Raw genomic sequence first — 14328 nt, 5'->3', positions numbered from 1 at the left:
CTGTTTATAATCAAGCTAGAACCTGCCCTGTACCTCACATGGGCTGGTCTCCTCAGAGATCTCCTCACTCGTTGCCCCAATTGCTATGCTAGATTTATTTCAAGCTAGCAGCGAAAGGGATGTAACCTTTCTGCTGTAGCTGGCTCCCTATTTCTGCTCAGGAGGTGTGTTCCTTCTGCTGCCATTCTCTCCATGTGACTGTCACAGCTTCTAACAGAAGATATGGCTGGTGATAGTTGAAAGATGGAACCGAGCATGTGCGACCATCTAAGCAAGTTGGATGGAGAAACAAGTAAAAGAACAAAGAGCAGGTGGCGCTATTCAGATACATTTAATTGAATGAACTCAGTAGCAATACTAAATGTTAGTTTCAAAACTTTTTATTGAACACAGAATAATAAAGTGTAGGCACAAAATGCCCAACTATCACCAGGGTGTTAAAAATATAATATCTTTTAAAATTATAATATATTTCCATTTTCAAATCGGAAAACCTTAGTGAAGCAGAGACAGGAGGGTAAAGAAGGAGAGAGAGGACTGCCCAAGAATAGGCATCAAATTACCTAAAATTAGGCTTGTTTCATACTGCCGGTACAGCCTTCTGGCAGGCTGTTCCGGCGTAGAAAGCCGGGAATCAGGCAGGACAAAAAACGCTGCGTGCAGGGGCATTTGGCTAATTCTTGGCATATTTGCCAGGTTGCTACCGGATCTCCTCAAGACCCCATTATAGTTAATAGGGCTGGCGGGCATTCAGGCAGCATCCGGCAATGCTGGATCTAGCAGGCTTTTCCCGGGCCAATACAGTAAATAAGGCGTCTATCAAGACATGAGAGAGATCAATAATATCTAAATAGTATATCCAATTATTCAAAATGAGCCATAACTACCGATTGTACATTCTTTACTATGATGAGAATTAAAATTTATAAATTGCCAGGAAGATATGAGTGAAAAGATCTATACATGGCTTTATTAATTGCATTTTTAGTGTGTACGTATTTACAGGAGTCAGTACATTTCCTTTCCATTCATTATAATCATGGTATACAATGAAGGCCTCAATTTAGATCATTGTTGTAAATGGAAAATTCATATTCTTGGCCATTGTGTATAACGTAAAAGGAAAAGAATGGAAAACGTACAACAATGCACTGTCTTCTATATCTTTGTTCCATAATGGGATTATTGTTCTTGTATTGACGTAGCATATAAAATCTCCTGATGACCTCATATACTATAACACCTGTCATACATAAAGCATGTGAAACCAGTGTCAGGCTGGGATACATAGGGCCCACCTGAGGAAATGATTCTTGTCTTGTCCTTTATGGATCTTTAAGGCCCATTATAATGTCAGTCTCCAATACTACGGGGATGAAAACATGGGGTATATTAGATTTTACTGAATCTTAAAGGGTAACTGTCATATTTTTTTTATGTAATTGGATTGGTCTAATTAGTAGGTTTAGCGTTAGGTCTCAAGCTACTTGAGAAACCTTGGCGCGGTGCTCGGGCTCAGACATATCCTCCACAGTAGGATATGTTGGCTAATCTCTCAATTTTACATCAGTATGAGGGTTTAGTAAGACCGCACAGTGCACTTGTCTTTGTAAAAGTTATTGTTATTTTGTTTTATTGTTTATCACATCCACACATTTGCTATCCTGTGTAGGATGTCTATTGTGGTACATGTGGTCCGCTGCGGGCATTATCCATTGTATGCATTTTGCTGGGAATTGCCATTAGCAGCTGACCACAAGTGCAGGAACTGCCCCCCAGTATAGATGCGCCACTGCATATGGGCTTGAGCACTTCCTGCTTTTCATTACTTCACAATTTGTAGTTTATTTACCTTAGTTCCCTAGTTAATACTTTTGTATAGGTATTGAATTACCTAGTAATTGCAGCATGTTCTTTCCTCCCGCAGGCATTTCAGTGGTGCGGCTAAAACAGCGTTGCTCTGTGTCCTCCGTCTCTTATCTTCTTGCGATTAGAATATTCGCGATCAACTATTCAGGTGGAAGAGGGCGTGTTTAAGTCTGGAGAAAGCCGATTGGTTGGGGTGAGACTGTGCGTTCCCGAGATGAGCCGAATGGATTCTGGGTTGTTAGGGAAGGAGGTCAGCCTCAGGGTAAAGTCATCGGCGGCCATCTTGAGAAGGTAGTCAGAAAGAAGTCTTGTGAGGAGCTGTTGCCATGGATGGAATCTTATTAAACAAGTGTTATGTGAACACAATAATTAGTGATTATGGATTATCTCCACAGCAGCAACAACATATATGAAAATTGAATTTTGAGTGAAAATATGACAGTTATCCTTTAATATGCCCTCAATTCAGTACACTGTAATTAAATGATGTTTCGGGTGTATGGTGACCCTTCTTCAGGCTGATGTGGCTGTAGTCAGTTATATGGAGGCGGATACACTGGAGGATCCTTTTGTGGGCAAGCATGAGCTTGTGTGAGACTTGATCTGTGGTCTGGGCATCCAATGAAGGGAGGCAGGTCTTTATTTTGACATAGATGACTTTCAAAAGACGGCCCCTGATAATTACAAAAAAATCAAACATGGCATATCCACAGATATCTACCTTTGGGGACATCTTTCATGCAACTGGGATATATGTCAAGATGTGCCTTTGGACAATCTGATGTGATAATATGAGTTTGTGCTGGTTTGTATGGCCGGCTCGGACCACCGAGGATGGGAAGGCAACAGGGAAGGGACCAATCCGAGGGGTCAGGAAGGTTTATCTGTCCCTCTGTGCCTGGGAAGGAGCGCCTTAAAGGCAGCTGTTCCAGAGCACCCTCCCGCAACTCATATTTTTTTCTGATGCAATGCAATTATTAGGGAGTTTTGGTCAACAGTTATTGAACGGACGTTTTATTATATATTTCTGATTCATGTTGTTTTGAGTTGAGCGGTATAGCTAAGTAAAGTTACCATATTTTTCAGACTATAAGACACACCTGACTAGAAAACACCCCCCCCCCCCGGTTTAGACAACTGAAAAGTAGAAAAATTATTTTCTACTTTTTAAGCCTTCCTTGGTGGTTGAATGAAGTAGAGAGGTCAAGGTCACTTAGTTAGGGGTCTAGCATAGAGGGGTTTAATAGTTTTGGTCAGTTCCTGTTACTTTTAGTGTGTCATCTGCTGACCATTGTAACTAACAGCAATAACTAATGTGGTCAGCTCTGTTCAAGTAAATGTGTCTCCTGTCATTGTTCTGTAGTCTCCTGCCATGCTTGTTCTGCTAGATTATTTATATATTTTTTGTATTTTTTTTACCCTCCATGATCATGACTCAAGTCTCTCCCCTGAATTCTGTTGTAGATATAATGTCTCCCCTATGTAAAGGACCAGGAGTGGAGAGATATAGTAGGTCAGTGTATACAGTGATTAGCTGCAGTTATTTAAACCTCCTGACTCACACTGCCTGTCTGTACTATCTGTATGTACTGACTCTCCAGTGTAGTTCTATGGGATGTAACCAGTGTCCGACTGGGGGGCCTAGGGCCCACTAGTAAACTTTATTCTAAGAGCCCACTGTAAAGCTACACAAAATACTACCTGCTACCACAACGGCAGGTAGCAGCAAGATGCTTAAGATGATTGATTATGGGGGTCCCTGTAGCAATTTTCAGAAGGCAGGTCCTTGAGGAAAGAGGATACTGGCTGGCCTGCCTAGAAGTCGTCTCGGCCACCTGATGCATCTATCATAGTAAACTGTGTAATTGTTAAATAATCTACCAGTATTTTTTATATGGACATAGGCAGGTTGAAATTATGTACGCTGCATATCTGCATGTGGTGCGGTCAGTCTTCTGTGTTATGTGCAAGGAATGAGGGACTGGGGTCCCACCTTTGTCAGGGGCCCACCGGGGGATTCATCTGTTCCCCTATGGGCCAGTCCGAGCCTGGAAGTAACCTTACATTGATCTCCCTGCTCCTGCATGTAAGAGCTGACAGGGAAGAAAGATATGACAAGGCAGAAAGGGTAGACAGGATCAAGTTGCATCACACAGGAAAACATAGAGACCCTGCAGTGTGAGGGTACAGCAGGTCTGTGTCACTGGTCAGTTTCTTTAACTCCTGGAAAAAGCCTTTACCTTATCCTCAAATGGAAAATGTTCTACTCCATATGTGTGTTGACACAGTTTGTTGTAGGTTAGCCACCTGGTCCTTTTTTATGGACTCCAAAGTCTACCCCCCACTATGGAGAATAAAGATGCAACCACATCTACAATATCTAGTGCGATTAATCTAGAACGACGAGTGTTATGTACAGTAGTAACAGATGTATAAATGTTTCATTGGACAGAAGTGTATTCTGCAGAAGTGACTTAGTAAATTATGCATTGCTGGCAGACTATTAGTCATATTAATATACCCACAAGGCCTATTCCATATTTTACACAACTCTGTTTTATGTGGGAGTGTTAAAGAAAATCACTGTACTCACACAGCTTGTGTGTGACTAGTAGTTGTGTAAGTTCCAAGAGAAACTGGTTGGGATTGTTTAGAAATAACCTTGTTATCTCACAAGATGTTCAATGCACTATATTTAATATCTGAAAATAATTATCACATAGGCAACATTTATTTAACCAATTAAACACTAAAACACAGCTAAAGTGTATTGAAAAAAAAAAAATATATATATATGCATGATACTCATAGGCATGACATTAAAGGGGTCTTCTGGGACTTAAAGGGGTTTTCTGAGTGTTTAATACTGATGACCTATCCTCAGGATTGGTCATCAGCATCTGATTAGTGGGGATACGACTCCCCAAACCAGAGCCGATAAGCTGTTTGAGCATGCCCTGGCTTTTCGACGAGCACTGGGGCCTCCTCGCAGCTTATCAAGCACAATGCATTGGCATTGCAGCTCAGCCCATTCACTTGACGGCAGTAGTAGTAAAAAAATAAAAATAAATGATTGTGTGTCCTGCATTTCATATTTTCCATAGTCTTTCAGCTAATATCTGGACCTGGCATTTTTTACAATAAAAAAAAAAACTTCAGCTTCACCATAAAGGCTGGTTTCACATAAGCATAATACAGGTGCAGCTCTGAACTTGAATTACAGCCATAGATACCAGGTGGGTTGGACTGTGGGTCTAAGGACCTGAATGGACAGCATCACTGTCCCTATAATACTTTTAGTGGAGGTTCCTAGACCCTTCGTTGTGCTGGGATTTAAAGGCATACGTGCAATTTTAGCTTGTGTCATATAATACTAAATCTCTTTTATATATAAAAATGAGTTTCTGTCTGGACGTCTGTCTGTCTGTTCTTTATTTGCGACCAAACGACTAGACCGATCTTCACTAAATTTGGCACACAGGTACATCAGGTGTCCGGGAAGGTTTTAGACCAGGTCTCAGCTCTCTAGGACGTACCGTTCCTGAGATATTCCCAAAATATGAACTGTATTAGCCAATACAAGCCTGCAAGTCTTTCTCTTAAAATCCCAACTGCCAAACACACAGTTTTACTCCAGGTTTCCATAACAACCCAGCCATTTGTCTTCACTGCTTTAGGCTAGGGCTACAAGACGACAATAGGTCGCACGACTCATAGGGCACAGCTACGCTGGTACATGCATCCATCTTGGATGTCGCAGTCGCAGCATTTCGCATGTCGCACTGCGACACCATAGCCTATCATTCTAAAAATTGTTGAGACAAAATGTCGCGCGACACATGTCATTGTGTAGCCCTAGCGTTAAAGGGGCAGGGCGCTGTTTAGGTCAATGTTAAAGAGGCGGGCACTGTGGAGGTCACTGTTAAAAGGGCGGGCGCTGTGGAGGTCACTGTTAAAAGGGCGGGCGCTGTGGAGGTCACTGTTAAAAGGGGTGGGTGCTGTGGAGGTCACTGTTAAAGAGGAGGGCTCTGTGGAGGTCACTGTTAAAGAGGAGGGCACTGTGGAGGTCACTGTTAAAGGGGCAGGCACTGTGGAGGTCACTGTTAAAGGGGTGGGCACTGTGGAGGTCAATGTTAAAGAGGCGGGCACTGTGGAGGTCACTGTTAAAGGGGTGAGCACTGTGGAGGTCACTGTTAAAGGGGCGAGCACTGTGGAGGTCACTGTTAAAGGGGCAGGCACTGTGGAGGTCACTGTTAAAGGGGCAGGCACTGTGGAGGTTACTATTAAAGGGGCAACTGCTGTGGAGGTCACTGTTAAGGCAGCAGGGAACTGTTAATGGGGTGGGCCCCTGAGGAGGTCACTGTTGAGGGAGTAGGCTGCTGTGAAAGTAAAAGTTAAGGGGATAGGCTGCTGTGGAGGTCCCATTTTAAAGTGGTGGGGCACTGTGTGTGGGGGGGTCATTGTTAAGGGGTGGGGAACTGTGGAGTTCACTGTTAAAGGGGCGGGGTGCTGTATAGGTCACAGTTATGGGGGATACTGTCGATATCTTTTAACGACACACAGAAACATTAAATTTAATAGATAAAATATACCCGTGCGAAGCCGGGTCCTTCTGCTAGTAACCAATAAATATTAAAGGGGTGTCAGACATGAAGTTAAATTTTTTATTAGCTGTAAAAGCAGCTCGAGGTCAATTGGATGGAAGAGATGGATGTTGGAACAAATGAGCTAAGAGGCCTCCACCACGTTTAGCCCGGGGCATACAGCGACCTTGGGAGTGACAGGTGTCATACGACTAAAAATCGGAGTGTAGCACTTCAGCTATAAAAAGTAATGGGGCGGCAGCACATGTTTGCTGTGACCGCAACCCCAGAATCCAACCATCAGGGATTTTTTTGCGATTCTACGGTTGCTGTTGTAGCAAATGTGCAAGTCACGTTGCCACCCCATTAATTTCTATGGCTGTAGTGCTACACTGCAATCCTTAGTCGTGTGACACCTTTCACCCCCATGCTCCCGTTGTAGCCCTAGCCTTATATGTCGACAGCCAGAGAACAGCTTTTTGCTTAAAGGGGTTGCCCCACCAAAAATATTGTAAGTTTTTAAATCACCTAGATCAGATTTTTTTATAATTGCATGTAATTAAAAAATTTGTATAGTCACTGAGTTATTTACTGAGATGGCCGCACATACTCAGTTTCATCCTTGATATCTCCTAGGTAGGTAGACCATGGACACTCCCTCTTAGCTTCTGCAGAGAAGACACTCCCCTTGAGCTGTCAGCTTGATATAAATCTAGCAGAGCAATGAAGGGAGATCTCTGGATCCATATGAGGTTGGGGCAGACTGGGAACTTAAAGTGGCCCCAGAAAAAAAAACTAAAAGTGGCCACTGGCCACATATTCTAGATGGGTCAACACATGTAGAGAGGGGTAACATAAATAGGCAAGGCCAGCAACTATGTGGTGCAGAACTAAATACCGGCCCAAAAGAATCGAATACCAAAGTGCAGCACAAAATACTGCATGCATGAAACTGTTTCAACGTCCTGAGGACGGCAAGACAGTTGATTTCAGGAGGGCACCTAAGGCTGATGGCCAGGTACATAAATGCCTGATACTCCTACATTTATTATTCTGAGAGCATCAGATTTTTAAATACCTGGCTGGGAGACATGAAGGCCTTGGGTGGCACCCTGGGCTTTGGCCAGTACGCCTTGATGTGGGATACAGGGTATTATATTTTTACATTAGTAATGGGATAATCCCTTTAAATAACCTATTTTTAAATCACATTAGAATTTTGGGTGAGTTTTTTTTTTTATATTTCCATGCCCCTATCTATATTAAACAAAATGTATATAATCCTGCAATTTTCACATTGTCCACTAGGTCTAATAATAGGCCATGGTTTCCTGTTCTGTATAAGTAACTTTTAAGTAGCCATTCTCATTATCAGAACAGGCAGAATTACAATGTCAAGTAACACCTCTATATAGATAACACAGAATCCACCATTCAGAATAGCTTATCTACTCCCTCCTGACCTCTGCACAGGTCACAGATCATGCCTAGAAAACTCTTCCATAGAAGTCAATGGGGTCCCCTCCTGTCCATTGTGTCTGTGGCCCATGTGGCTGCTCTGAAAAGACAGGAAGTCTTGATATATTTTAGGCCTAGTGGCCACTGTGAAAACTGCAGGATTATATACCATATACAGTCAGGTCCATAAATATTTGGACATCGACACAATTTGAACATTTTTGGCTCTATACACCACCACAATGGATTTGAAATGAAACAAACAAGATGTGCTTTAACTGCAGACTGTCAGCTTTAATTTGAGGGTATTTACATCCAAATCAGGTGAACGGGGTAGGAATTACAACAGTTTGCATATGTGCCTCCCACTTGTTGAGGGACCAAAAGTAATGGGGCAGAATAATAATCATAAATCAAACTTTCACTTTTTAATACTTTGTTGCAAATCCTTTGCAGTCAATTGCATCCTGAAGTCTGGAACGCAGAGACATCACCAGACGCTGGGTTTCATCCCTGGTGATGCTCTGCCAGGCCTCTACTGCAACTGTCTCAGTTCCTGCTTGTTCTTGGGGCATTTTCCCTTCAGTTTTGTCTTCAGCAAGTGAAATGCATGCCCAATCGGATTCAGGTCAGGTGATTGACTTGGCCATTGCATAACATTCCACTTATTTACCTTAAAAAACTCTTTGGTTGCTCTTGCAGTATGCTTTGGGTCATTGGTTATCTGCACTGTGAAGCGCGTTCAATGAGTTCTCAAGCATTTGGCTGAATATGAGCAGATAATATTGCCCAAAACACTTCAGAATTTATCCTGCTGCTTTTGTCAGCAGTCACATCATCAATAAACAGAAGAGAACCAGTTCCATTGGCAGCCATACATGCCCACGCCATGACACTACCACCACCATGCTTCACTGATGAGGTGGTATGCTTAGGATCATGAGCAGTTCCTTTCCTTCGCCATACTCTTCTCTTCCGATCACTCTGGTACAAGTTGATCTTGGTCTCATCTGTCCATAGGATGTTGTTCCAGAACTGTAAAGGGTTTTTTAGATGTTGTTTGTCAAACTCTAATCTGGCCTTCCTATTTTTGAGGCTCACCAATGGTTTACATCTTGTGGTGAACCCTCTGTATTCACTCTGGTGAAGTCTTCTCTTGATTGTTGACTTTGACACACATACACCTACCTCCTGGAGAGTGTTCTTGATCTGGCCAACTGTTGTGAAGGGTGTTTTCTTCACCAGGGAAAGAATTCTTCAGTCATCCACCACAGTTGTTTTCTGTGGTCTTCCAGGTCTTTTACTGTTGCTGAGCTCACCAGTGCGTTCCTTCTTTTTAAGAATGTTCCAAACAGTTGTTTTGGCCACGCCTAATGTTTTTGCTATCTCTCTGATGGGTTTGTTTTGTTTTTTTCAGCCTAATGATGGCTTGCTTCACTGATAGTGACAGCTCTTTGGATAAATAATTATAAAATCTCACCCATATGCTGCAAAAAAAATAAAAAAATTCTGCAATGTAAAATCGATAATAAAGATCAACTACAAATATAAACATATTTCACATAAAAACTTACAGTTACTTGGCTTGGCCCTTGGGGATCTCGGACACCACTTCAACACTTGGCTGGGGGGCTCGGTGGAGCTGATGTGCTTTATCCTAATGAGAAAGATTTCATAATAAGGATTTGGAGAAGGGGCAGAGGGATAGCAGAGCAGGGAGAGTCTGGTGCTGCTACTAGGGGGTCATACCATGGGGGAGTAATAAAGCCCACCATAATGCTCCCCCCAGTAGTAATAATTCTCCTTATAATGTGCAAAACATACCCCTTTGTAATGCCCCCAGTTGAGCTAATATTCCCATAATGTGCCAATATAAAATACCCCTTCACAGTGCCCCCGTAGATGACCCCCATAGTGCTCCCCCCCTTCCCAATAGTACCCACCATAATATGTCCCAGTATAAAATGCCCCTATACAGAGCCCCCCATATAAAATACCCCTTCTTTTTAGCCTCAGTAGATGCCCCTATAGTGCCACCCAATTTTCTGCCAGTAATAAGTGCCCCAATAGATGCCCCCAATCATGTGCCAGTAAGATGTGCCCCCATAGATGCCCCCAATCATGTGCCAGTAATAAGAGCCCCCCCAACATCATGTGCCAGTAGCCAGAGCCCCCCATATCATGTGCCAGTAGCCAGAGTGCCCCCCCTATCATGTGCCAGTAGCCCCCGTTATTATGTGCCAGTAACCCCCCTTATGTGCCAGTAGCCGCCCCTTATGTGCCAGTAGCCGCCCCTTATGTGCCAGTAGCCGCCCCTTATCATGTGCCAGTAGCCGTCCCTTGTCATGTGCCAGTAGCCGCCCCTTATGTGCCAGTAGCCCCCCCTTATGTGCCAGTAGCCGCCCCTTATGTGCCAGTAGCCGTCCCTTATGTGACAGTAGCCCCCCTTATGTGCCAGTAGCCCCCTTATCATGTGCCAGTAGCCCCCTTATCATGTGCCAGTAGCCCCCATATCATGTGCCAGTAGCCCCATATCATGTGCCAGTAGCCCCCATATCATGTGCCAGTAGCCCCCTTATGTGCCAGTAGCCCCCCTTATCATGTGCCAGTAGCCCCCCATCATGTGCCAGTAGTCCCCCTTATGTGCCAGTAGCCCCCCTTATGTGCCAGTAGCCCCCTTATCATGTTCCAGCCCAGTAGTCCCCCCTTATCATGTGCCAGCCCTCTAGTCCCCCCTTATCATGTGCCAGTATTGTACTTATATAAAAAAAAAAGAAAAACACTTATACTTACCTCCAGCGATGCGATGCAGGCCTCTTCCGGCCTGTGTCCCTCACTATACGGCTCAGGCGGCGCGATGACATCATCGCGCCGCCTGCACCGGCCTCTGATAGGCTGCCAGCACTAGGCCGGCAGCCTATCAGAGGAACAGGAGGGGACACACCTCTCCCTCCCCTGCCGCAGCATAGACATCTGTATCGCCGTCCTGAGGACTGCGATACAGATGACTATGGAGATGAGCGCTTCCACAATGGAAGTGCTCATCTCCTGCTGCTGTGCCCTGCCGTCGGCCGCCCCCACTTGTCACCAGGGCCGCGGCCTAGCAGGAAATTTCCCGGTATCCCGGCAGGCCAGTCCGGCCCTGCTTATTTCTAGACAGTGTGTGAGGCCTATATTTAATCCAAATAGCAGTTAGTCAGTTTCTGTATTGACTGCTGCTCAGTCCTCATTGACTATAATGGGGGCAGAGCTATGGCGCAGCACGGCAGTGCACGGGGAGAGATCGCCAGAAATACTTTTAGTCCGGCGATCTCTCGCCGTGCACTGCCATGCTGCGCCGTAGCTTCGGCCCCCGCCCCCATTATAGTCATTGGGGACGGAGCGGCAGTCCAGCGGCACGGTGACATAGCGGAAGGACGGATCTGACAGGGTGAACAGCCTGTCGGATCCATCCTGTCGCAAGTGTAAAAGTACAACACAACACAGACAGCAGCTTTTATAGCGTTTAGGGCTCGTTCACACGAACGTTTTTTGCGTTCCGTATACGGGCCGGTTTTTGTGTTCCGTATACGGTCCGTATACAGAACCGTTCATTTCAATGTTTCCGAAAAAAATACGGAATGTGTTCCGTATGCATTCCGTTTCCGTTTTTCGGTTCCGTTGAAAGATAGAACATGTCCTATTATTGCCCGCAAATCACGTTCCGTGGCTCCATACAAGTCAATGGGTCCGCAAAAAAGACGGAACACATACGGAAACGCATCTGTATGTCTTCCGTATCTGTTCCGTTTTTGCAGAACCATCTATTGAAAAGCTTATGCCCAGCCCAATTTTTTCTATGTAATTACTGTATACTGTATATGCCATACGGAAAAACGGAGCGAAAAAACGGAACGGAAAAACGGAAACACTACTGAAACAAAAAACTTATCCGCGAAAAACGACCCGCAAAACACTGAAAAAGACATACAGTCGTGTGAACGAGCCCTTATTGTAGTGTGACCTACGCAGGATCAGTACACCCTGTGCCGGTAGATGATATAAGGGATAATGTAATGTATTGTTGAGTGCAAATATTCAAATAGTATATCTACTTTTAACTGTCACACAAACAGTGCTGTTCATATTGGGAAAAAATAAAAATTCGTATAGATATAGCTAATAATCGCACACACGACTTCAAAAAAAACCCGTTGTACTCTCGCGAACTTACATAATCATGTGATTGGGTACTCCCGATTTTCAAATGAAAAAACGCGAATTCAATCTTAACATTGGATTTGGACTAGTATGAAAGACGATGACGAATATTCTAAAAAACAAATACATAGTACGATATCGAATATATTTGTATTTTAGAATATTCGTCTTAGTTATTTGCCGTCGACACACTACGCCTCGACAAGCGTCCTGGCCGTCACCATGGGAATGCCGGGTGGTTAGAATATACCATCGGATATGAGTTTTCAGTATTTTACTCAGATCCGATGGTGCGAAAAAGACGAATATTATACAATAAGAATATATTCGCTATAGTACTATAAATTCTTTTTTTTTCGAATATTCGTGAATATTCTAACTTAGAACACTAATATTCTAACTCAACACTACTGCCGATCTGCCCCACTTAGATTTACACTGGTGCTCTCTTTGGATTCGAGATTCAAATACTACTGATTCATTTCGTACTTTAGCTCAACACCGCCATCTACTGGCCTTGTTGAGTATTGCTATAGTGAAGGACTAGAAATCGCGTTTCGTTAGTAACGATATGCGATTTTTGGGAGCGCAAGCGATGTTACATCTGTAGGAGCTGTTCAAGATTACTGTATTTACAATTTTTTTATTAAAATATAGTGACATGGAAATTTTTTAAAACAACTCAAAAAATATGTTTTACATAATAAATAAAGATGAGCAAATTTCTCAAAATTCCATTTGGTCGGTCCGCCGAATTTTCCAAAAAGATTAGATTTGATCAAAATTTATTAGTGGTGAATCGCTTTAAAAAACAGCTATTTCCTGGCTGCAGAGAGCCTGTATAGTGGTGTAGAACACTGTGCCTTGCAGTAACACGCATAGGGAGTCTGCTGTGGTAGTGAAACAATATTGTGAGTCAGTATGACATGCAGATGACAGGCGTTGCTCTTAGAATTACTGCACACTTCCAAATAACCCCTGATACAAGGGATTATAAAAAACCTGAACTTAACGCCTTTGCTAAATAGATTTAAAGATAAGGTAAATACATGGATTAAACTGCCACTCTCCATGGTCGGGAGGACCAACCTTATAAAAATGATTTTGATGCCCCAGTTACTGTACCTTCTTCATAATGCACCCTGCTGGATCCCGCTTTGTTTTTTCCATAAAGTAAATGCCCTGTTTAGAGATTTAATTTGGAAGAAGGGTATCCCTCGTATTAAACTTACCACTTTACAACGACCTAAAACGAATGGGGGCCTGGCCTTACCAGACCCGTGGTTATATTATTTAGCGAGTCAGTTACAACATATTAGAGGCTGGGGGGATGTAGAGAAGATGAATACGGCGGGAAAAATAGTGGGCTTTCTTCTAGGGCGGCCCTGTTTGTTGTCTGCGTTGGAGGATGGCACCTTTCACACTAAGGGGAGTCAATACGGTGTCCTGCGCACCATTCACAAGATATGGTGGAAGGCCAGAGACATAACAAAAATCTCTGGTTATACGATGTATACCCCGATTTGGCCTAATTTTATGTACAAGGAGTTAGACAAAATTACAGAACTACGGATGTAGAACTCATATAACCTTAATAAGATGACTCAGTTGTACTCTGAGGGTACATTGAAAGAATACACACAGCTACAGCAAGAATTTAATATCCCTAAAAAATTATTTTATTTGTATTTGCAGCTCAGACACGCTATAAAGGCACAGGACAAATCTGAAAAAATTGCTCCAGCACCAAAGCATAGTATTATAGATCTTACAGTGACGAGTGGTACTACTAATGGAGATATTTCACTTCACTACAGTGTAGCCTGCTGTTAGCTGTCAGTGAAGCGCATAGTCTCCCAATTGTACCTATTGCATAGGGTCTACAGAACGCCAGTGGTCCTGAAAAAAATGGGATATAGGGACAATGACCTCTGCCCAAGGTGTGACATGTCCAATGCAGACTTAATTCATCTCTTGTGGAACTGTCCGAGACTGAGGTGGTATTGGACAGAGGTCATAGAACTAATAAACACTGTCTTTGATGTAAGCCTAGATGTTGCACCCTTATCATGTGTGCTAGGATATTTTGAGATCTTGCCGGGCATGGCGAAAAAGAAGCTGGCTATTGGGCGGATCCTATATCAAGCTAGGAAAACTATTGCATTCCACTGGATAGACACACCACCACCGATGATACATGAGCTGGTGGCTAGGGTAC

This window comes from Bufo bufo, chromosome 4 (assembly GCF_905171765.1).
Source record: "Bufo bufo chromosome 4, aBufBuf1.1, whole genome shotgun sequence".
Lineage (NCBI taxonomy): Eukaryota > Metazoa > Chordata > Amphibia > Anura > Bufonidae > Bufo > Bufo bufo.
The sequence above is the reverse complement of the archived record's forward strand: the minus strand, read 5'-3'. Positions refer to the sequence as shown.